Here is a 24,504-nt window from a genome sequence, read left to right as displayed (position 1 = left end):
ATTCATTTATCAAACAAACACTTTCTAGATGCCTAGTGTGTGTCAGGTACCACGTAGGCGGGTGTGGCATATCAGCCAAAAGAAGGCGCCAAAAACACCCCATTGAACGCTCCCTAAGCTAAGGAGCAGAGGGTGCAATGTCAGTTTACGGTATTTCCTCACTGTCAACCCAGTATATTCTTCACAAAGAAGAATGCGAATTCCTTGTTTAGTTTATTGTCTGCTCTCATGTTTTCTGGAATAACTCAATTTCTCAGCAATGCAGAGATCACTGACATAGATATAATGTTTCTACTACATAATTCATTCTCTGTGATTAAATGAAACATACCACATAGTTCTTGTCTTATAAATTTCCAGATTACATTTTGAATTTTTCATTGTAGAAGCATATATTTTTCTTTCAGTCTTTCATATATTGTAAGATATTTTTCAGAAAAAAATACCCCTTTCTATACATTCTATATAAATATTTTAAAGACTCCATTTATCAGTAATGTGTTATGCTTAATATCCTAGCCTAGTTACTGAATATATATACATACATATATATGTATATATATATGTGTGTGTGTGTGTGTATATATATATATATATATATATATATATATATATATATATGTAATTCTACTGATTGGACTTGCTTTAGGTCAGAGTTTTTTCCTTTCTTGAAATGCATTAAAGAATTTCTAATTAATGGCTTCCAAAACTTGTTCTGTGTTCTGGCAGAATTTTGCCAACAAAGTAAATGGAGCAGAAGGCTGAAACAACCATGGCCCCATGAAGCTCAGATGACACTTCGGCAAAATGCGCTTTAATTCGGTTACATTTAAGGGCAAGAATTAGTTTCTGGCCTTCGGCTCCGGATGATGGACTCCTATAATTAGACTTTAGAGTTCTGCATGTGATTAAATCTGCAATCCTTTGATTCTCCTCATCAAAATACATTATACACATTTTGAAGCTCTCTCTCTTCGCCTTCAAGCTTTCATGCTCCTCTCTCTGTGCAATCTCAGAACAGTTTAATAGGACATCTATTTTGAGTCCCATAAGTATAAATACCTGGGGGCATTTTTTATTTTATAAATGTGATAAGAATTAGTATTTTTGGCTCCTCTCCTTACTTCTTAATAGGCTTTTTAGGATACTTTCAACAGCTTCTACGGTTTATGAAGTACGTATAGAGAAGGAAAACTTTGGAGAAAGCTTATATTCTAAGAGGAAGTTCTTTTGACATCAAAAGATAAAGAAGGCAAATTGTCCTGCCCAAATGAGAAAGGGACAAAGGCAATAAAAAGTATTTTTATTATATATGACCCCTGGCATATTGTAGTTTCTTAGGAGACCTTCAATTAGTTATAATTATAGTTATATGATATAATTATAGATAATTATGTAATGATTATATAATTTACTATGATAATGAAAATGCCTCAGAGCTGGTGGACAAGTAATTAGCAATATAAGATTTTCCTGGAGGTGTCTCCATTTCTAATATGTTCCTTTTATTTTCATGTAATATTAATTTTGCAAGAATGTGTGCCTACTAAAAGAAGGGATTGAACAAAGGACCAACAAAAACAACTCATAAACCCAGACAAAAGTATGATGAGCACCAGAAGGGAAGGAGGGTGGGGAGGTAGTGTAGGGTAAAGGGGGGGGGTAAATGGCGGTGGAAGGAGACTTGACTTGGGATGGTGAACGCACAACACAATATGCAGATGATGTGTTATAGAATTGTACACCTGAAACTTATATAATTTTATTAACCGATGTCACCACAATAAACTCGATAAAAAATAAAAGCAAGGGAAATGAAATAAAAATTGCACATTTTTCATTTTGTTTTATTCTGGTAAAATATATGTAATATAAAATTTACCATTATAGCCATTTTTAAATGTATAGTTTGGTAGTATTAAGTACATTCACATTGTTGAACAACCATCACTAATATCCATCTCCAGAACTTTATAAACTAATATATATATATATATGACATATTTCTTTAACATAAAAAGGAGACCAGCTCTATGTAAGATGAATGAATGTATTATATATATACTAGTATAATACACTATATGATGTATTACATATATATATATAATACTAGAGGCCCGGTGCACGAATTCATGCATCAGTGGGGTCCCCTGGCCTGGCCTGTGGTATCGGGCCAAAATCAGCTCTCTGGCATCCCTTGAGGGGTCCCAGATTGCGAGAGGGTGCAGGCCAGGCTGAGGTACCCCATCAGTGCATAATCGGGGCCGGGGAGAGACATGAGAGGTTGGCCAGCCAGGGCGGGACTACCAGGAGGCTCCAGAGCATGTCTGGCCCATCTGCTCAGTCCCGATCGGCAGGACACCAGAAGCAAGCTAACCTACCAGTTGGAGTGTCTGCCCCCAGTGCACATCATAGCAAGCAGTTGAGCAGCCTTAGCACATCATTAGCATATTACTCTTTGATTGGTTGAAAGGCTGACGGTTGACTGTACACTTAGCATATTAGGCTTTTATTATATAGGATAGTATGTATGTAAGTTTATTGTAAGTTTATCCTACTTGGAGTTTGTAGAATTTTTTTGTATAGGTGGATTTATGTTTTTCCTCAAACATGAAAAATTTTCGGGTACCATTTTTCATATAGTCTTTCTGTCTACTTTTTTATTTCTTTTGTTTCTGGGACTCCCATTATGAATATTTTGGTACACTTGAAAGTTTCCCAGGATTCACTATTCTTTCTTTTTGTTTGGTTTCTCAGACATTTGCTGCTGATTGTTTTCAACAAATGCCTCTAGGAAAAAGCTGATTGTGATGAGCAAGCTTTGAGTCAGGTCAAATAAAAACAAGCCCTATGTGTGGGTGTTCCCATGAACTGTCAGGTGGCATACACTCTGTGGGTGAGGCTTTGGGGTAGCTCCCACTCTCTCTTCTTCCCCCTCCCCTCCAGTGGCTACTATACTGGACTGCTGGTTTTCATGAGTCCTGTAATTGGAGGGCTTTTGATTATTAAGGCAACCATTGAACTGGTGTATGGAAATAGGACAGCTTAAAACATCATAGTGTTTGCTGCTCATCCATTTTTTCCCCTTAGATTATTGAAAGCCTTTGGTTAATTTCTAGAGTTGTGATAAAGTGAATTTTGACAATTTTTGCAGTGAAGGTTTTTGGTTTTTTCTTATAACTTACTGCACAAATCTTGTGCTGCTTTAAGGTTATCATTAACAGTATCAACTCTCAGTTTCTGATTAAATTTTAAATTTAATGCTGGGTAACGTAATTTTGGTTATTGAAAAGTTATGTAAAGCAACATTTCCTATGAAACTTCCTTTAATGAGAAAGAAAAAAAGGACAGTTTTAGTAACACTAACCCATACAAAAGTGACTCCTTTTATAGACACTGTAAGAATCACCATTTATTTTAAAAAAGTCATTGTAATTCTCCTTTTCAGTATTGAATCCAGTGACAACAATGGACAGTTTACATACACAGAAAAGATCCCATTTGTGCTTTTACATCTTAGCCAGAAGAAGCAATGTGAACCTTTATGACGGGGTGAGATTTTTAACATTGGTAATAACAAGCATGCTATGAGCACTGCTGCACTCCAAGTGTTTTCATAAAGATAGTCTGGGGATTAAAAATGGAAAGATTACAGCAGTTTAGGTAATTTAATTTAAATGTATTTATGGTGGTATTATATCAAACAGATTGTTTACTCAGCACAGTGCTAACGTCGTTTCGTGTTTCAGAGAGAAACAATTTACTCACAGTTAAGACTTACAGCCCCACATACAGTAACACTCAGAAAAGATTTGAATAGCCTGGATGCAATGCAGGACCAACATTTAACTTGGCTCGTCACAATGCCTGATTTCCTGAGCAGTTTCTATTTTCTGATCAACATTGCTTCAACTCAGGAGTGAAAACAAGAGACAGTCAGATGAAGGAAGTCTCCAATTTTATAGCTTCTTTATATTGAAAGAGGAAAGGGGTGACAGGTTGTAGAGAAGGCTGTAGAATGAATGAAAAATGCACCAGACTTAAGTCAAAAGAGCAGAATGTGGCTCTCAGCTCGGCCATAATTAACTACCAGTTTTAGTTAGTGGGAAATATTTTCTTTCTTTCTTCTTTAAAGTCAGAGGTCTCCATTCTTTAGAATCTATAATAATAAACATGTAATATGCTAATTAGACTGGACGTCCTTCAGGATGAAGCCGGGGCTACGAGGGAAGCCCAGGTCCCAGGTGCCAGAGGAAAGCCAGAGCCGACAGCTGGGGAAAGAAGGCCTATTCTTGCACAAAGTTTGTGCATCAGGCCTCTAGTTGAATAATAATAAAATAGCTAACATGAATGAAACGAGAGTATATGAGAAAGCTGGAATAATTCATGCCTTATAAATAGTGTAGGTGAGCTGTTCTTATGTAATCAAAACTAATCTTCTCTCAAGGAAGTTTCTGTTCATTAACAGCGTTAGATTAAAAAATATATATTTATCCATTTTTAATGTTAGTTGACATACACTGTGATATTAGTCTCAGGTGTAAAGCAGTTATTGGACATTTATATAACTTATGAAGTGATCACCGTAATAAATCTAGTAACCATCTGCCATTGTAGAAAGTTATTATCATAACTATATTCCCTATGCTGTGCGTTACAATCCTGGGACTTATAACTTCTTAATTCCCTTCACCTTTTTGGCCCATCCCCCCACTTCCAGCCCCTCCCCTTTGACAACTAATAGGCACAGAGCACAAACTCTATGTTTGATTTTGTTTCCCCTTCCCCCAACCCCCAGATGCTGACTATGCACTTTAATTTGCATACACAGGAAATCCCCATTGTAATGAGGATTCAGCACTTTAAAAGGCGTGTGCTCACATGTCTGGGTATTTACATGGCCACCCAGAGCTCAGCTCAGCAGGCCTCCTCTGTGCAGGGTGGTGTGGATGCTGCTGGAGTGATTGGACTCTTCCTGATAGTCCTCCGGTGATGGCCTTTCCCTGGAAGAAAAGCATCCTCGCTCTTTGCTATCACTGCCCCTCTGTGGTGTGGAGGGAGGAGAGAGGATGCCAGGGAAGATCGCGGTGACTTGCGAGCCGCAATAGGGACCTGATGGCTGAACAGATGCCTTTTCTCTGTGGGAGACTGTTAACCTGTGGCAGCAGTCTGATGCTCCCTGAGCGCGGTGCAATATTAATGAGAAGCCACGGGAAGAGGAGAAGGGGCGTGTCCAGGCCACACCAGGCTTCCACTGCCTCAGCCAATCACTGCCCAGTTCATGTTAGAAGTTTCCCTTCCCTGACTCTTTGGATTTGTTCAGGGTGTGACTTTCCTATAAAATAAAAGCCTAATATGCAAATTGTCCCCTTGACTGGGAGTTTGACTGGGGGTTCAAACGGGAGTTTGACCAGGGGATGGGGCTGGCCTGCCAACTGCCAGTGGCCCCTCCCCCTGGCCAGCCCTGCCCCTGATTTCCCCCCAATCCCCATCAGGGGCAGGGCCAGCTGGCCAACCACAGGGAGGCCCCAGCTGTTGGCAGCAGGCAGACAGCCAGGGGAAGGGAGGCCCCAGCCGGCACTTAGCAGCCACTAGGGACCCTACTGGTGCACAAATTTCGTGCACTGGGCCTCTAGTAGAGAAATATCTGTTTGAAATTAGGAGGCCGGGCCAAACAAAGAACTTATCTGTTCACCTTCCAAAGATTAGTTTTGTGGATAATTCTGATAATAATTTCAAATGATTAATCAAGGGAAGTTTAGGAAACTTTGAATGCAGAGTATTTGATTATTTTATGATATTTATATATTTATTTCATTTATAAATCATTTTTTGAAGAAAAACCTAAGTTTAAGTTAATCTTACAAAATTTATTTAACATTTGATTAGTTAAAATATATATGAGACAAACCCACACACATTTCGGCACTTCTAGAAGGATCACTGACTTGACAACTTCAAGAAACTGTACCCGGGTGTAAGAATGTTCCCACAGCATGGTGGTAACTGGACCATTAAGAGGATACTCAAGATATGCAAAAGCATTATTTAAGTAATAGGGGCCTACCAAAGGCACAACCAGCAGGAATGCTTGCCTCTGATACCGAGGGCTGCTGGGGCGCATGGCCTGGAGGACGGACCTGGGGTCCTTGCTGAAGAAATGAGGGAGAGGATGTGCAGGTCTAGCTGAGAGACCAACAGCACTTTAGAAAGAAAGGACTCTGGCTGGATCCACGTTGTTTTACCGAGGAAATCTACTCACTTCCAAGTCATCTCAGAGAGGTTCCTGGGTTCTATTTAGGATAAAGTTAAGTTGTTCTATGATGTAACATCTGAAATACTATAATTGCCTATAGAAATATTTGAATTTTACATTAAAAGCCTATATCTTAAAATAGAGGGCTTCCTTACTGGTTTACATAAGTAATTCCCTGAAAATCTAGCCAGACTTATTGAAAGTAATTGGAATTAGAGTTTTTACTATTGTAATTTCCAAGGTATATGTTTTAGTACCCCAAAGTAGCTAATTCAGTGGTAGTCTCTGGACCAATATAATCCGGATGTTAATTTAAATCCAAAACTATTAAGGGAATTGTTGTTTAAAAGTTAAGTGGTTCAATTACCAGAAAATGTCCCTCAAGTTTGGAAAGTAATTATAATCTGTATTTTGAGGCTCTGGAGGAATACACCACGAGGGTAGGACTCATTTCACTATTCCATATCCTTTTGGACTTTGGTTGGGCAAATCTATATTTAGATTTCATTACTTCCCTTTAATAAGTTTGTTGATCAATTTGGCTACTTAGATCAGCTACTAGAAATGAGGAGATAGCTCTTGATTCTTTATGATCATTAATTAAAAACATTAAGCAAAATGGGCAGAGGAAAGAGAATAGATTTGTATATATTTTATATTCTAAATGCAGTTTTAGCTTTTTGTTGGAATTTTCAAGTGAAGAAGTAGTGAGAATACTATGACAAAACCACATCTAACAATCACCTAGCTTTGACAGTTATTAATAGTTTGCCATATTAGGTACATTGATTTCTGTTTTGAAGTGTTATTACATTCTCAACCATTTGAAAATGTACAGATGATTGAATAAAACAAAAATTGCTGCTCAGTGATTTATCACACCCTAATATCTGTATAATCACCACCAAGGTTAAGACCTAGAACATGTTAACACCCAGAAACCTCTTATTCCTCCCTCATAATTATAACCCACCTCTCTCCCACATTTAACTAGTATCGTTTGTCTCATGGTAATCACTGCTTTGCTTTTGTGTATACTTTCATCACTAAAGCATGTATTCTTAATTACTCTAGTTTTGTCTGTGTCATAAACTTTGTATAAGCGGAGTCACAGAATAGGTATTTCTTTGTGTCTTGCATATTAACATTGTTTGGAATATTTATCTAGGTTATTGTGAGATAACTTCTTCATTATTTTTCATGGTTGTGTAGTATGAATGTACCGGCACTTATTTATCTATTCCACTGATCATAGACGTTTTTAGTGAGCTCTAGTCCTAGAGTATTATAAAGAATGCTGTATGAAACCCTTGTATGTATCTCATTGTGCACATGTGCTTCTATCTCCCATTTCTGCTACGTGAAATGATAGGGTTTTAATCTCTATGGAATGCCTTTAGGACAGATTGTCAACTAGAGCAAAAGTAATCGTGTGGCCTGGCTGGTGTGTCTCAATGTTTGAGTGTTGACCTATGAACTAGGAGGTCATAGTTTGATTCCCAGTCAAGGATCATGCCTGGATTGTGGGCTCGATGCCCAGTAGAGGGCCAGCAGAAGGCAGCTGATAGATGATGTTCCTCTCTCATTGATGTTTCTATTTCTCTCTCTATCCTTCTTCCTTCCTCTCTCTCTAAAACATCAATAAAAACATATTTTAAAAGAATACTTTTTAAAAAGAAATCAAGGGTGGTAATCATGTTATTTAACATGTCTATATATTTATTGATTTTTAAAATCAGTTATGAAAAAAATGTGAAAAAATGTTTTCAACATGGTTCCAGGTATATTTATTTTTTTCCAATATTTGTTGTTGTTACTCCCCCCCCCCACCCCGCCCCAGTTTTCTGCCTTGCTCCTGATGTTTCTCAGGAGTGCAGACTGATGGTCTTTAACCATGACTCTGCGAGTGGGTGGCAACCTGCCTGTGACTGCTTCCCTCAGAGATTTCAGATTCTCACGCCTGGCCTTTACAACATGCCCACTCTGATTTGTGTTATTCTCCTATTGACCCGAAGAAAACACTGTAGAACGTTTTTGATTTAAAAAAATGATTGCCAAGTGTGTGTTTCTTTGCAAAATTGGGGATAACTTTGTAAATCCATTTTCATTTAGTGTGACCATAGTCATATTTCTGTTTAATATTTACTGTATTTTGTTCCTTCCTCTCCCTCCTTACTTTCCTTGTCTATACAGGTGTGATTGAGTTCTCTCTTTTTTAAATTTGCAGTTTCTCAAGAATTCTTTCATTCCATTAGAGATAACTTCCATTTCATAGTACTTATAACCCACCATCTATTTCTGTTATTTTCTGAAATTTTCTATTTCTCCATCTTCCATCGTAAGATAGGCCAAGCTGAACACTTTTATTTACCTACTCTCACTATCTCCTCCATGAGACTAGGACGCCTTTTTAAAAAAAATTTTTTTCTTCTTAATCCTCACCTGAGGATATTTTTTTATTGTTTTGTAGAGAGAGTGGAAGAGAGGGGGAAAAACAGAGAGAAATATCCATGTGAGAGAAAGCTGACCAGGGCCCGGGCCGGGGCAGAGCCTGCAACCAAGATACGTGCCCTTGACTGCCCTTGACTGGAATCAAACCCAGAACCCTTTAGTCCGCAGGCTAACACTCTATCCACTAAGCCAAACCAGCTAGGGTGAGGCTAGGACACCTTTATTATGACTTTTGTAGTCTCAGGCTTCTGTTTTTTCCTGAAATGGTTTTTACTTTTAATTCTCTGCTATATGAGATATTTTCCCCTGCAGTATATTTCTTCAGAATCCCAGCTATGTGCTGTCATTTATTCTATATGTACACACTCCTCAAGGACCAGTGACTTACTACTCAGTACTGTGTTCTGCAGTATGGGTTCTAATTTGGTTGTAGAATTATTTCTGTAATATTATTTTTACATTTGGTATATAGATGAGTAATGTTCAAAACTGTGGCATTTCAAAAGTGTCCTTTTTACTGTGATAACTCAATGACATTTTGACCTGACATTATATTTGTGACCTGGAGTCTTATTCCTGTGCAGTCTGTAGACGCTCCGTTGTTCTAACACCTTCCAGTTTCCAAGGTGTGGCTCCGCCATGGTTAGTTGCACATTTTTGTCTTTTTAGAAACGTAGCATTTCCCCCTGAGATCTTGTGAGATGCAATCATACATCCTGTCCTTTGGATCTGGAAATTAGTGAGTGTGAGAGTGAGTGAGTGTGCATGTGTGCGTGTGCGTGTACCCGTGCGTGTGCCCTACTGAGCTTGAATTTCCTTGCTAGGTCTCTGTGTGGAGTTCCTGCAGTGGTGTTCAAATTGTGCCTGTGCCCTCAAACCTTTGGAAAGAATGGAATCTGCGTTCTCGGTGTGTTCTTGTTGCCAAGGCTGTTGGCCACGAGGCCTTTGAGGGCCGCTCCTCTTCCAGAACGTCTCTCAGTCCTCTGGTTCTGTGAATGGATTCGTTATGTGGCTGAAATCCTGTGGGGGTTTGGGGCCTAGTAGCTCCCTCTCTTTTTGATCAGCTGTCATCTAGACAGCGAGGTGTCGTTTCTCCCTGTAGGCGTGTGGTCTCTTTCTCATGAGCTTTGGCACGTCTGTCCCCTAGAGAAACGGGGACACCTGTGTGGTCTGATAGCGTCTCAGATCAAGAGGGAGAAAGAGGGGTGAGGGAAACAGCAGAGTTCTCTACCTATCCCTCAGCTTCATTTAAATTATGGTTCAATTTGAAAAGAAAGTGATTTACATACAACTTTTTAGGCCTCTGTTGAGTCAAATGAAATATTTCTGTAATCTGCTCGGTACATTATATTTATCAAATATATCATACTTTTATTACTTGGTAGAAATACTATTAAGTAAGAAGTTCATTCTCATTTCATGTTCTTAAATATTTACAGGATGCAGTGCTTTCTATGCCAATCTATGATTAAATGTAAAAGGGAATTGCCTAATACTAGTTATTTAATAAAATTTAGATCCATGGACAAAGGAAATTGAAAAATACCGAATTAGATTACTGACAGTCTCCTTTATTATGTTAGAATTAGAGAATTAAAATGAAACCTGAGCCTTGGCCTTTCTATTTTATAATGACTTATATTTTAGTCTCTATACTTCAATCTTTCTATATTTATAGACTTATATTCTTGTGTTGTAATGTGTCCTTGAATTATATTGTAGAGTGAAGAACCTATTTACCACACAATACAACCAAATACATTATTGGCAAACAGTGGGAAAATTAATTTGAAGACATATTTTTGTAGATGAAGAAATAAATATTTTTGGTTACAAAAATAAAATTGCATTTAATAACATTTTAGTTCCATTTATTTGATTAGAATAATTCTTAGATTTCTTCTAGGAGTTTTTAAAGCATAGGTACTATTTTCAAATAAAATATATAAATATCAGGCTAACATTGATTCATTATACAACATTTAAAATATTTTAAGTGGAGTGATAGAAACTAGTGTTTGTAATCTCAGGAAAATTATATTTTAAATGACAGTTACTTGAAAATAATATATTTAATACAATCATTCTCATGAGATTTTTGTAGGTACTCATGCATTCTTTAGTAAATTCTGAAGTAGCACCTTATTTATTTATTTATTTATTTGCTAACAAAAGGGCTCTTTTGGGTAGATATTTTTACAATTGATAGTTTCTCATGTTTCTACATAAAAATATTCCTTTAAAATTATTTTCATGAGTTATATGAATTGTTTCTTTTTTAAAAAATATATTTTATTGATTTTAGAGAGGAAAGGAGAGGGAGAGAGAGATAGAAACATCAATGATGAAAGAGAATCATTGATTGGCTGCCTCCTGCATGCCCCCTACTGGGGATCGAGCCTGCAACCCAGGCATGTGCCCTTGGCCGGCATCAAACCTGGGACCCTTCAGTACGCAGGCTGATGCTCTGTCCATTGAGCCAAACCAGCTAGGGCTAAATTGTTTCTTAAATGAGTTCCATTTTACCAAAAATTACCAACTCTGTGCAATGCATAATTTTCCAGGTTGCTTTCTACACATACCTAATAGGTGATACATTTAATAAAATAAGATACTTTGGGACTATTGTAAAGGGGCCATATTATCCTATATAATAAAGAGCTAATATGCTAATTAGACCGGAAGGCAAAACAACCTTCCAGAACGACCTTCTGGAACGACCTTCTGGAACAACCAGTGGGCAGCGAGGGCCGAGCCCCTTGCATGAATTTCGTGCACCGGGCCTCTAGTAGAATATAAAAGAATATCAGACCTCATTTATTTGCCAGGCACTTTTGTAGTATCTTAACAATATTAATCTGCTTAGTACATACAATACCCTTTGAAGCCATTACCTTAATTTACTAAAAAGGACATCGAGGAACAACTAGGTAACAAACCTGACCGAAGTCATCTCCATGCCATGGTTACCCGGGCTGTAAACAAAGACGATGTCACATAAAGTTTCCCATAAAGATGAAGCGAGAGTTGTACATGACTCAGTCGGGTTCCCACCTTCTATTATTATCTACTAGAGGCCCGATGCACGAAATCTGTGCAAGGGGCTCTGCCTTCACAGCCCCGGCTGCCTCGGCTCTCACAGCCCCGCTTCAACCATCCACAAGGTCGTCTGGAAGGTTGTCTGGATGGTGGTTCTGCTGTTCAGTCTAATTAGCATATTAGCTCTTTATTTATAGGATTGTTACACCTTCTATTATCTACCATTAGTTTTGTTCAATGACTAGTTTAAAAAGGAAGTAAAATCTTTGACAATGTTGAATTATATTTGACTTAGTAAAACTTGCATGTATTGGGGTCAGATACATGAAAGGGATGTTGGAAAACTAGGCAAACTGCATCATGGAAACTGCATTGCATTTTCTGCTCCGTCTTTAATGGTCGGCTTTTCCCAGGGAGAAGAGTGCATCCTGGATATTATATTAGCGCATCTCAGTGCTCTTCATGAAGTCCATTGTTGTATTTTCCTTTTTTAAAAATACAGATCAAGATGGATTCAGCATTTAGATGAGACATAAAAGCTTGGGCTGTTTGTAACCAGCGCCCCGTTGTGCTGGTGTGGCTGTGCAGCGTGGGAGGGAAGGCTGGTGAAGGGGGTGTCTTCCATCCGACCCTATTATTCTGTCTGTGTAGCTAAAGCTGGTAGCAAACATTGTAGAAGCTGCTTTTATCTAAAGCTATTTACCAGAGGGAACTCCAAATTTAGATTTAAAGCATCCTACCTAATAAAAAGGTAATATGCAAATTGACTGTACCATCAACACACCCACAAACCATGCCCACAAGCCACGCCCACCAGCCAATCAGAGCAAGTATACAAATTAACCCAACCAAGATGGCTACAGCCACAGAGAGCAAGGTTTCCCAGGTAACAGAGCAAGCCAAGCTTTCCGCCAGCCGTTGCAGGCCTAAGCCTCCACTCAAGCTACAAAGTTTCAATTATAGAAGGTAAACAAATTCAAATAGAAATGGCGGCAGAACGGAGCTTGAGAGAGCAGGCCAGGGTTGCTGGCAGCAACAGGGGAAGCAAAGCTTTCCGCACACCCTGGCCGGGCCCAGGTCTCTGCTTAAGGCTACAAAGTTTCAATTATAGAAGGTGAATTAACTGCAACAGAAATGGCTGCCGGCCAGAGGGAGCAGCAGGCTTGGCTCCGCTCCAGGCTACAAAGTTTCAATTGTAGAAGGAAAATAAATTCCAGATACCAGGGCCTCGGCTTGGGTTGCCAGGGGGCATGGCCGGCCTGCAAACCACCACAGGCCCCTTGCCCAGGCTGCCCCATGCCCCAAGGGAACCCCCACCTGACCGGGACACCCTTCAGGGCAAACCAGCTGGCCCCCACCCGTGCACCAGGCCTCTATCCTATCTAATAAAAGAGTAATATGCAGATTGACCATCACTCCAACACACAATATGTCTGCCCCCATGTGGTCAAAGATCTTGCCCCCATGTGGACACAAGATGTCAACTACAAGATGGAGAGGGCAGTAGGGAGGCACTGGGCCTGCAAGGGAGGGCAGTTGAGAGGGACCAGGCCTGCAAGGGAGGGCAGTTGGAGGTGATCAACCCTGCAGGAGAGGGCAGTTAGGGGTGACCAGGCCGGCAGAGGAGAGAAGTTGAGGGCAAACAGGCTGGCAGGGGAGCAGTTAGGCATCAACCAGGCTGGCAGCGGAGTGGTTAGGGGGTGATCAGGATGGCAGGCAGAAGTGGTTAGGGGCAATCAGGAAGGCAGGCAGGCAAGCAGTTGGGAGCCAGCAGTCCTGGATTGTGAGAGGGATGTCCGACTGCCCGTTTAGGCCCGATCCTGGTGGGATCGGGCCTAAACGGGCAGTCGGACATCCCTCCAGGGGTCCCAGATTGGAGAGGGTACAGGCTGGGCTGAGGGACAACCCCCCTGCATGCACGAATTTCATGCACCGGGCTTCTAGTGTATTGTATAAAGCCTGGTCCAATGGAAACGCCTCAATTACTTTAAGAGTTTGCCTTTGTCTTGCTATCCCATGGACAGGGCGCTACTCCTTTTACAAAATTTCAGCTTCCATCGTGCCAAGATGATTTAAGCAATTACTTATGATGGCATTACCTCATTCTCATTTTCTCCTCAGCGAAGTTGCATCTATGTCAAGGCTGAGTAGCATGAGCCAATTGAACTTGCTCCCCCTGCTTTGCAATGATCAATAAAACGCATTCCCTTGAGATCACACTTATTTTTCTCCTTGGATTGGATGCAATACCCCTTTTATCCTGCGCGTAGGAAAAACATAAAACAAAAAAACAAACTGAAAAAATAAAAAGCCAAATTGCCTTCCAGGGTTCTTTTTCCATGTTCTAAATTTTATGTTGCTGGATCAAGATGAGATATCAACTGCATGCAATTAGACCCACGTATTTACCCAACAGGTTGACCAGCTTGTGTTTGTTAATGGAATACCCATGACTCAAAATGAATTCTGGCAACGCAGGAATGTGCAAGATGCCCTCACACCTCTTCTATTTCAACCCTAGGGTCTCTGTTACGTAGTCAAAAGCTGTTTTTTCTCAGGAGGTTCCCAATCTCTCATTTGTGATGAGATGGCTGGGAGGCCACCGCATTGATTTTCCTTGGCCACATGAGTAGTATGTGAAGCAAAAGCTAAAATCCAAAAGAATTTTACTATATGTTTTGAAATTCTATGGCTTTTGGATACTAAATATTTACTCATATAGCTGAAATACATTTCTTTGTAAAGCGTTACGGAGTTGAAGGTAATGAGGGCAAATTAATAACATAGTTTAAACACATTTTTCAATACTCCAGTATCATATTTTAATGGAATCTTGCAGTTTAGTATCAAGTTGCAATTATTAAGCTTTGTAAGTAGGAATGGTAGACGTGTTAATTTTATTCATGATGGCATATGGTAACATTGCCACTTTATCCTCTTAAAAAGGCTGTTTTTTGAAATGTTTGGTAGAGGTTGTCTAGTTCCTCTCTTTTCTTCTTTTCTAACATAAAGGTTTATTACAATCTTTGCAAAAGGAGTAAAACCATTGCAGGAGAAATAAAACCAAGAATCTAAAAGTTTTATGGAAGTTTTAAACCTCGCTAGGTATAGGATATTGTTAAGGCCCGGGTAGTTACGGAGCTGACCTGAACACCCCTAACATGCACATCCCCCCAAACTGATGAGTCATGTTCTCAGAAGGAAAACTGATTAGATGTCTAAGCTCCCTGAGGCTCCCTGAACAACCTTGGGAATCTATAAATTAAGTTTATTGGGGGCTGTAAAGACAGTAGAACCTTGTAGCTAAAACTCGTACTCGGATTCCAGTTGAATGGCTACCTGATGGCCCCTGTATTATAATTTAGGATGCTTGGAAAACTTGGAGATACGTAAAATGGAATGGGATCACTATGAAAACAAATACCTAAGCAGCTCACAAATATACTCAAAGCAGTTCATGGAAGCTGAAGTGGGAATGACCCGCAGAGCTTGAGATCTGATCTGATTCTAAGTACAAGTTAGATGGCTTTTTCTGTCTCCTGTGGGACATGACAAGGTGGGCAAATGTAGGTTAACAGTTGTGAGTACACAAAGCACAGAGTTAATGATGCTATTGCATTCATCATAGTCTGTATGTCTTTTTCCATATGGCAACTGTAAACCCACTTCTGCCCATCTGTATTTAAAGACCACTTAGTGTAACCTGGAGATAGCCATGCAGACCTGCTATAGACACCTCCCCAACAAAGATCATCGCCAGATGAATGTAAATGCAACTTATTGAAAACCACAGCGCAAAGTGTTCTCCATTGCTTTTCTTCCTTCTTCAAGTTTACTGAATCACTTTAACTTTGCACTTTGTTGTGCAAAATTGGTACAGAAATGCACTGCTTGTCCATACCCCTGAAACCAGACTGGGCACTTCTCTGTATAGAATATAAGATAAAATCAGGCTTCTTTTATTTATTTACCAAACACTTTTGTAGTATCTTAACATTATTAATGTACTTAGTATTTATCATACCCTTTAATTTACTAAAGAGGACATTGAGGAACAACTCGGTAACAAAGCTGACCGAAGTCATACAGAGGCACGTGGCAGGGATGACCCCTTCCGGGGGTGTAGCTCCAAGGCCCTGCTCTGCACACCCCCAGCCTGCTGCCTCCCTGTCAAGGGCTGGCCCTCATTGATGGCAGAGGGCGCTCGTGCGCATTGCTTTATGTCTCCATGCCATGGTTACCTGGGCTGTAAACAGAGAAGATGTCACATAAAGTTTCCCATAAAGATGAAGCAAGAGTTGTACATGATTCATTAGGGTTCCCACCTTCTATTATTATCTATTGTTATAGCTTCTATCTGTTATCTAATATTGATTAGTTTTGTTCAATTTCTAGTTAAGAAAAGGAAGTAAAATCTTTGACAGTGTTGGGTTACCTTATATTTTCTCTAACATGTTAGTAAAGGATTTCTGCATGAGTAATTGCTTTAAACAATTGGAGATTTCTCACCTTTGAAATTTCCTCTTTTATCTTTCATTTTCTTGCTCTCACAGTTTCTAGAAGAAACTAAACCGTGAGTACAGATCTTTTCCACAAATCTACAGACGAGGCTTTGGCAGTAAGATGGTTTCCTTCCTAGTAGACAACAGGCAGGACGTTTACGAAGAGGGTTGAGAGCCCTTTACCTAAGGGCCTGTTCCTTTTACATCCTTCAGCCTCCCTCCTCCCCCCCCTCTCTCTCTTCCACTGACACTGCACCCCCTCTTTCCAGATTATTGTACTAACACTTCCCTGGAAGTCTGGGCCTCAGATGTGGGAATTATCGGAAAAAATAGGTCTGGATCCATGATCCCCAGGCACTGCACAGGATCTATCCAGTTAAAAGGTGATTCTCAGGGCTATGGAGTTTTCCTGTTCATCTTGTCATTTTTATTACATAGTGTGATATGTGCCTGACCACATTTATTAATCACTGCTTGATTAGTTTGTATTAGCAATAAGAATGAGCAGATGAATCAGTAAATAGATGTTCCATTTTGCTGTTAGGTAGGTGAGGAATCAATGAGAAAACTTGGAAAGGACTTCTATCCATACCATTTACATTCGCTCCTTCCAGGGCTCACAGGGAGAAAGGCATACATCTAGGTCCTATAAACGTGGTCAAATAAAAAGGACGTTGGGAAGATATGCTCCTGGGAAACCATTTTGTGTGATTGACTTGTTGCTTCCCTCAGGGTCAGTGTCAAATTAGTGCCTTGATTTGTTATAGAATGTGGCTATCTGAAATCTTCACCCTGTAGGTCTGCCCTCCTATGTCATACCAAGTGTCTTGGGTTTCTTAAAAAAAACCAAAAAAAAAACAAGACACCTATGCCTGGCCTCCATGGCTCAGTGGTCGAGTGTCCATCTATGAACCAGGAGGTCACAGTTCAATTCCCAGTCAGGGCACATGCCTGAGTTGTAGGCTCCATCCCCAGGAGGAGGAATGCAGGAGGCAGCTAATCAATGCATCTCTCTCATCATTGATGTTTCTATCTCTCTCTTCTTCTCCCTTCCTTTCTGAAATCAATAGAAATATATTAAAAAATAAAATATAAAATTAAATTAAAAAAATCACCCACCAATGATACTCAAGTAAATCTTGAGCGATGTGAAGGTAATATTTTTCTGTTTCTGTCATCTCTCTTGCTCTTCCTAATACTGTCCCTGTGAAGAAATGAATGCCTTCTCTAAGGCTGCACATTTCATCCAACAGGTGTTGGACCAACCTATTTTTCTCTCTACTGTTTGGGCATATTCAACTGTAGCTCTAGTGAGTGGTTTTCCCAGTTTTTACTAATGAGATTGTATTTTGCTTGAACAAAAATAAGATTAAAATGAAAACAAAACATCAATTTTCCCCAATTTGAATTTCTAGTGGAGCAAAGGTCAATGGATAATGAGTTTCCAACATGCGAGAATTGCAATGTGTTAAAATTCCATATCAAAAATTAATGTTTGTTTTCAAATAATACAAATATATTTAGTGTTCATGATCTCTTTGTCTTGCTCCCCTTCTTTATCACCTGCCCTTTTCCACTCCCTTTCAATTAAACGTGCTACAAATCTTTAAGATAAAGGTGTCTTCCATATCTTATATCTATTATTTCCTGAGAATTTATTTAAAAGAATGAGCTAATTAATCTTTTCCATCCCACCTTACTACATTTATACAATCTCGTGACCTATGTCATTAATAAAAACCATCCCTGGCAAGTATAGCTTTTATTTGCCTTCAGGAAGTGTCATCACCCAACTGACTTGCCTTTCATGCACACACCTGCACACACACATGGGTACACACACACACACACACACACACACACACACACACACACCTTTAAAATTTACTTTGTCCATATGCCAACTGAATTCTCCTATCCTTGGGTCTTTAAATCCTTACAAATTCTGGCTACACTTCATCTCAACATAGGAATTCACATGTTTTTGTTGTGAACTGTACTTGTTAAAAAAACTTAAGCCCTTAATTTAAAAAATATATACTATTTTCTTTTGATGAAAAGATACATTCATATTTTCCTTTGTCACACAACTGAAAAATTTTATGGAGTGTTTAAAACACAGGCTTACTTAAAAACCAACTCATGAAGTAAAATTAAAATAATTATTCCATAGTCCAGTGCTATTCAGTCAATTCAGTTATAATCAACATCTAAATATATATCTTTTAAACATTTTATTGAGTTTATTGGTTTAACACTAATTAATAAAATTATATAGGTTTTAGATGTATAGTTGTAACAATTGTATGATACATAATCTGTATATTGTGTTGTGTGTTCACCACCCAAAGTCTCCTTCCACCACCATTTATCCCCACTTTACCCTTTTCTTTCTCCCCACATTTCCCTTTCCCTTTGGTAATCACCATTCTATTATCTGTGCCTATAGGTTGTTTTTTTTCTCTTTTGCTAACTTCCTTCACTTTTTTCACCGAGTCCCCAGCTTCTCCTCCCCTGTAATAGCAATCAGTCTGTTCTCTGTAACTGTGAGTCTGTGTGTGTGTGTTCATTTCTTTCATTAGGTTCCACATATAAGTGAAATCATATGGTACTGTGCTTGTCTTTGACTTATTTCACTAAGCATAGTATTTTCCAGGTCCATCCATGCTGTTGCAAATGGTGAGATTTATCCTTTGTATTTTCCGTGGCATTGTTTGTTACTTGTCTTTCACTTCTGATTTTATTTATTTGGGTCCTCTCTCTTTTTTCTTGATGAGTCTGGATAAAAGTTTGTCAATCTTGTCTATTTTTTTCAGTGAACCAGCTCTTGGTTTCATTTTGCCTTCGTATTTTTTTTAGACTCTCTTTCATTTATTTTTGCTCTAGTCTTTATTATATGTCCTTTCTTCTACTCATTTTTGGGCTTTTTGTTTTGTTCTTTTTCTAGTTCCTTTATGGGTAAAGTTAGATTGTTTATTTGAGATGTTTTTTCTTTCTTGAGGTAAGCCTGTAATGCTGTGAATGCTGTGTTAGGACTGCTTTCGCTGTGTCCCAAGGACTTTGGGTTGTTTTGTTCTCATTTTCATTTGTTTCAAGGTATATTTGTTAACCCATTCATTGTTTAGTAACATGTTGCTTAGCCTCCATGTCTTTTTATTTTAATCCTCACCTTAGGAGATATATTATTGATTTTTAGAGAAAGGAAGGGAGAGGGAGAGAAAGAGAGAAACATCAATGTGAATGAGAAACATGGATTGGTTGTTTCCTGTATGCACCCAACCAGGGATCAAACCCACAACCTAGGTAGGTGCCCTGACCAGGAATTGAACCCCCAAACTTTTGGTGTACAGGAAAATGCTCCAACCAACTGAGCTCCCTGGCAGGGCTAGCCTGCATGTGTAATCATTCTATATATCTGTTGTATATGTATTATTAAAGTAACTGTTTATTGCTGTAAGTGTACCAGATTAAACTGTCTACATGCTGTATTTCACTAGAAACACTGTTCGGCCTTCCACTCACTTTGTCTTTGTGTTAATATTCTCCGAAGAGCATAGCTGCTCTATTCAACTGAAAAATGGCTTTCGTCCGGTCTTTTCAGCAGTGAGGATGAGGATAATTTCACTCCAGAGGATTCTTTCCACTTGACTAATAGACGTGGCCTCAGATCTCAGCCCCAGCTTCAGAAGGCATCCTTACTAACCTAAGTCAATTGGATGACTGATTGGGTAATTTAAGGTTTAGTGGCAGAAGAATAAGAGTGAGAACACCCCCCCAGCCATCATCTGCGCGTGCGATGAAAATAAATGTTTTATTAAGATGAAAGCCCACAAGAAAGCTTACACCAGGGCAACGCATGAAGGGAATGGGAACATAGTGAGGCATGCACTCTAAAGACAGATCATTGAGGATTTTTATTCCTCAAAACATTTCTCCCCATCCTTACAAGATGATAGCAAAAACACTTTAGACCAATTCCTGAGGTAAGACTGAGAGTGGAGAAAGTACAGAAATGTGTATGTTGATGCTTTGATTAGTATCCTTGCTCAGAAATGGGAAACTTTGGCTAAACTTGTATCAGCAGGAGCCCACTCAATCCCTTTATCAGGTTTGATTTCTGTATGTCCAACTTTTGGATGTGTGATTTTCTTTTTTTTAAAAAGTAAGTTTTTATTGATTTCAGAGAGGAAGGGAGTGGGAACTAGAGATAAAAACATCAGTGATAAGAGAGAATCATTGATCAGCTGCTTCCTGCAAGCCCCCTACTAGGGGTGGAGCCTGCAACCCAGGCATGTGCCCTGACCAGGAATCGAACCGTGACCTCCTGGTTCATAGGTCAACACTCAACCACCAAGCTATGCTGGCTGGGCATTGACTGTATTTACCGCTTCTTTGTTTTTAGTTTTTGTTTTTTGTGTTTTTGTGTGTGTGTCTGTGGTGTGTGTGTATGTGTGTGTGTGTGTGTGTGTGTGTGTGTGTGTGTGTGTGTGTGTATGGGTATGGGTATGGGTCTGTCTTCTCCCACAAGAGTGTAACACAAAAGTACAAGGACTTGTTCTTTATTGTTCTCTTCCGTACGCACAGTAACTAAAATAGCGCCTGCACCTTGTAGGCACTCAGGAAATACTTGGTGAATAAGTAAGTTGGGCAGGAAGTTGGCCCCAGAATGGTCCTCGGAGCAGAGGGAGCTCAGCAGGAATGCCATCTTATTAAATGCTGTACGACCGGATCGGTAGAGTAAGGTGTTTTCCAAAGACAAAGGCACCTGTTAGAATAGTCGTGCCTCTGCCGCCCTTTTCCTGCGATTGAGGGAGAGTTGGCTGTAGGATGTGAATCTTGCTTATTTCCACTTCCAGTAATGGACGCACACACATTCATATGCGTGTTTATTTAAAGACAATGTCATGCTTGGGAAAAATATCTTTGAATTTGGAAAGAGCTACGATAAAGCCACATGTATTATGCTATAGGACCTTCTTTTATGCCAAACAAATTCCAAGGCCAGGGTTAATGCAGTATATTTAGGGAGGAAGAATAATGCTGAAATTTGCTGCTGCTCTTATAAGACAGGTACAATTTCAGGAAGGATTAACTGGAATTTATTGAGTGCCAATTAATGACATGAGGTAATTTTAAACGTGTTCCCTTAACAATGCCCAGACTTATTTAATTAGAACATTTTAACCTTATTTTATAGGCTGAGGAAAAAGCAATATTGAAATGCTATAAGTTAGGTACTTGGCATTTAAAACTTTTAAACTAATTAACCTGAAGGTGTCTAGTAGATTTTTACTGTCTTTGAACATGTAGTTTACAATATTTTCATGTGAAAACACAATTTTGCTTTAGCCTAGGAAAGCATCGGAGTTTTGAGACTATATTTCTGAGGGGAAATGCCTGTTCCTCATCTTTTTATAAACTCAGTGCAGTTGGTTTGGCAAAGTCAAGAGACCTTTATTTTCCAGCTGGTATGGCTACGCTGAGTGCTTACCAAACGTACTGCATTTTTCATGAGGTTCTTTTGGCCTTGCTGTGTGTGTGCTGGGGGGTGTGCTGTGCAGCGAGGGTTAAACAGCGGCTGATCCTGCCTAAAGGGCCAGTATGGACAATTTAATCACGTAGAATGTTTGTCTCTATTAATTGTTAATGTCCATCTGAAATCATGGAGTAATTGGTTTAAGATGTAATTGGGATTTTTAAAATGTACTTTTCTATAAGGCACTTGCTTTAAGATGTAATTGGGATTTTTTTGTCTCCATCCTTCTACAACAACAAAAATATTCAGACCTTGTCTGCCCTAAACCTACACTTGGGTTGAATTTGTAATAATCCAAGATAGATGATGATCTGCGTAATGTTGGTAGAGTTTACAACTTTGGCATTCTTTAATCTTTACTGGAAGGTTGAATTAAAATTTAATCACAATGAAATTATTAATGTTAGCCATATTTTAAATGTAGTATATCCTGTTATAACTTCCAGTTTCATAATTCATTGTTTGAGTTTATTATCTCGTCCTATGTGTTTGGGCAAATCACTTCAATTTTCTGAATCTCATTCTCTCTCTCTCTCTCTCTCTCTCTCTCTCTTTATAAAAGAAGATGGAGGTTGGTTTAGGAATCTTAGAAGTCAAATCTATCCTATATTTAAACATACCTAATAGCGGGTATATGGTGTTATCAGAAAGTAATAAAATTAATTTTGTGCTGTTAATATATAGATACATATATTTTTTAATGTTTTATGATGCATCAAAGTTATTGAGATGTAATAGTGTTCACCATACTAAATGCATAGTCTAAGGGAAATGTATATAAAAGGTAAGGGCCTTTGCAGAAAATTTCTGAAGAATCTTTCCTGAGATAAAGTAGGGCATCAACTTTCCATGAAATTGTCATTTACTCTTTCAGAATACTTCACTAACTTGGCAAGAGATACAAGTAGTCACATGAAAATAAAGGTTATGAAGTTATATTTCTTATCATTATTTTAAGGAGTGGGACATAATATTTCCCATGCATAGAAATAATTCAATATTTCCTTTGAGCTTTCTGGATGTCTGGAGCACATTTGAATTTGACATGCATTTAATTAAAATACTTACTTAGAGTTTCCTTGGGTGGCTTTCTGTGGCCCGCCTGTAACAGAGAACCGCCAATCCTGTGCATCTCTGTTGAAACTGCCTCCGAAGTATCATTCCTTAGCAAGCTTTGAAAAACTCCCACATCTCAAGGATGTTTTATACAAAGGCAAAGTGAATGATTTAAATTTTAATTTCCATTAAATCAAACTGTTGCCCACTATTGCAGAAAAAATTACCTGAAAACCTGAAGAAACACAAAATACAGTTTCATGGTAAACGCTTTCCCAATGACCTTTATACTGTATGATCTATTGTGCCATTTAATGTCACGATCGCTTGTTTCATTCTCGGGTAAACTGCCTGATGCTCCTGTATCTGGAAAGATCTATTGAGAGGCAAATGCTATCCAAATGCTGTTCCGCAGAGATAGGAATGTACAGTGTGGTGGTTCTTGGCAGTGGCCCCATGATGCATTGCTCCAGCATGAGGAGACATCATTCCCATAAAGCCTGTGACACTGCAGTTCAGGGACTTTTTAACCTTCGGTACAAATCATTTTTATTGTCCCGGTAGAACTCAAGACATTTTATTCTTTACATTTCTTTTTGGCACTGGGCACCCATTGCAATGCTGTTCTGTCAGGATGGGCAGGAAAAACACGTGGCATCTCATCCATGGGCTCTGCATCCACAGAAGTCTTTAAGGAATGCTCTCCCATCCTCACCAAATGCAGCCCCCAGAGACTCAGAATTTGTCAGCGACGGCAGGTTGCTTATGACATGAGTTTATCTCTCAGACTCCCCCTTTCTCTTATTTTTAGGTTTATTTATAGTGTGTTGTTGTTTTTCTCTTTCTACACTGCCAGTGGTGCGCCTTCAAGTAATTTTCAAGGAACATCCTACCACATGGAATAGGAAAAATACCAGAATAAGTCTTACTGCTGCCAATATGTGTACTTTTCATATTGTTTATTTGTTATAGTTTATTCGTAGGTCTATCTGGCAGAGCTTGTCAGGGAAAAAAAAGACATAAAACGAATTTATTTCTAATTTTTAAAAAATATTTTGCTGGCATAGACTGAAGCTCATTTCCATTAAAAATAGATCTTCTCAGAAAACGGGTTCTCTATCTCTTCCCCATTTGTTTGCCTTGCAATCATACCCCTCATTCTTCTCTTCTTTCCCGCCTGCCAGAGACAAACTTCTCCGCAGGCTTTACTGCAGGGAAAATGGGGAAACGAAAAAGAAATACAACGTAACAGAAGAAAGCACTTGAGATTCCAGTGGGGAAATAAAAATGATTTGTGTTAAAGGTTAAATAGTCCCCGAACCATAATGTTGCAAGTTTTTTAGGAAGGATGTCTCTGTGTTCCCCGGCAATGCATCATCGACCCGCCGCCGACCACGGGCACGGTCCATATTTTATCTCTGCAGAACAATATTTGGACGCCACTTACCTCTGAGGCAGCTCTTTTGGAAATTATGAATATATTTCTCTCCGAAGATCAAAAGAATGCACATCAGAATGAAAGATGAAGTGTGGAATCTGAATTCGCAGCTGCTCGGTGCAATCTGGGAGTGGAGGCTCTCTCATTTCAGTTCACTTTGCAAAGCTTTGTAGATGGAAGCCTAAAATGATACATTTGAATTTTTGAAAATATTCTTCTCTTCTCC

This window comes from Cnephaeus nilssonii (assembly GCF_951640355.1).
Source record: "Cnephaeus nilssonii genome assembly, chromosome: 8".
NCBI lineage: Eukaryota > Metazoa > Chordata > Mammalia > Chiroptera > Vespertilionidae > Cnephaeus > Cnephaeus nilssonii.
This window is presented reverse-complemented; position numbering follows the sequence as displayed.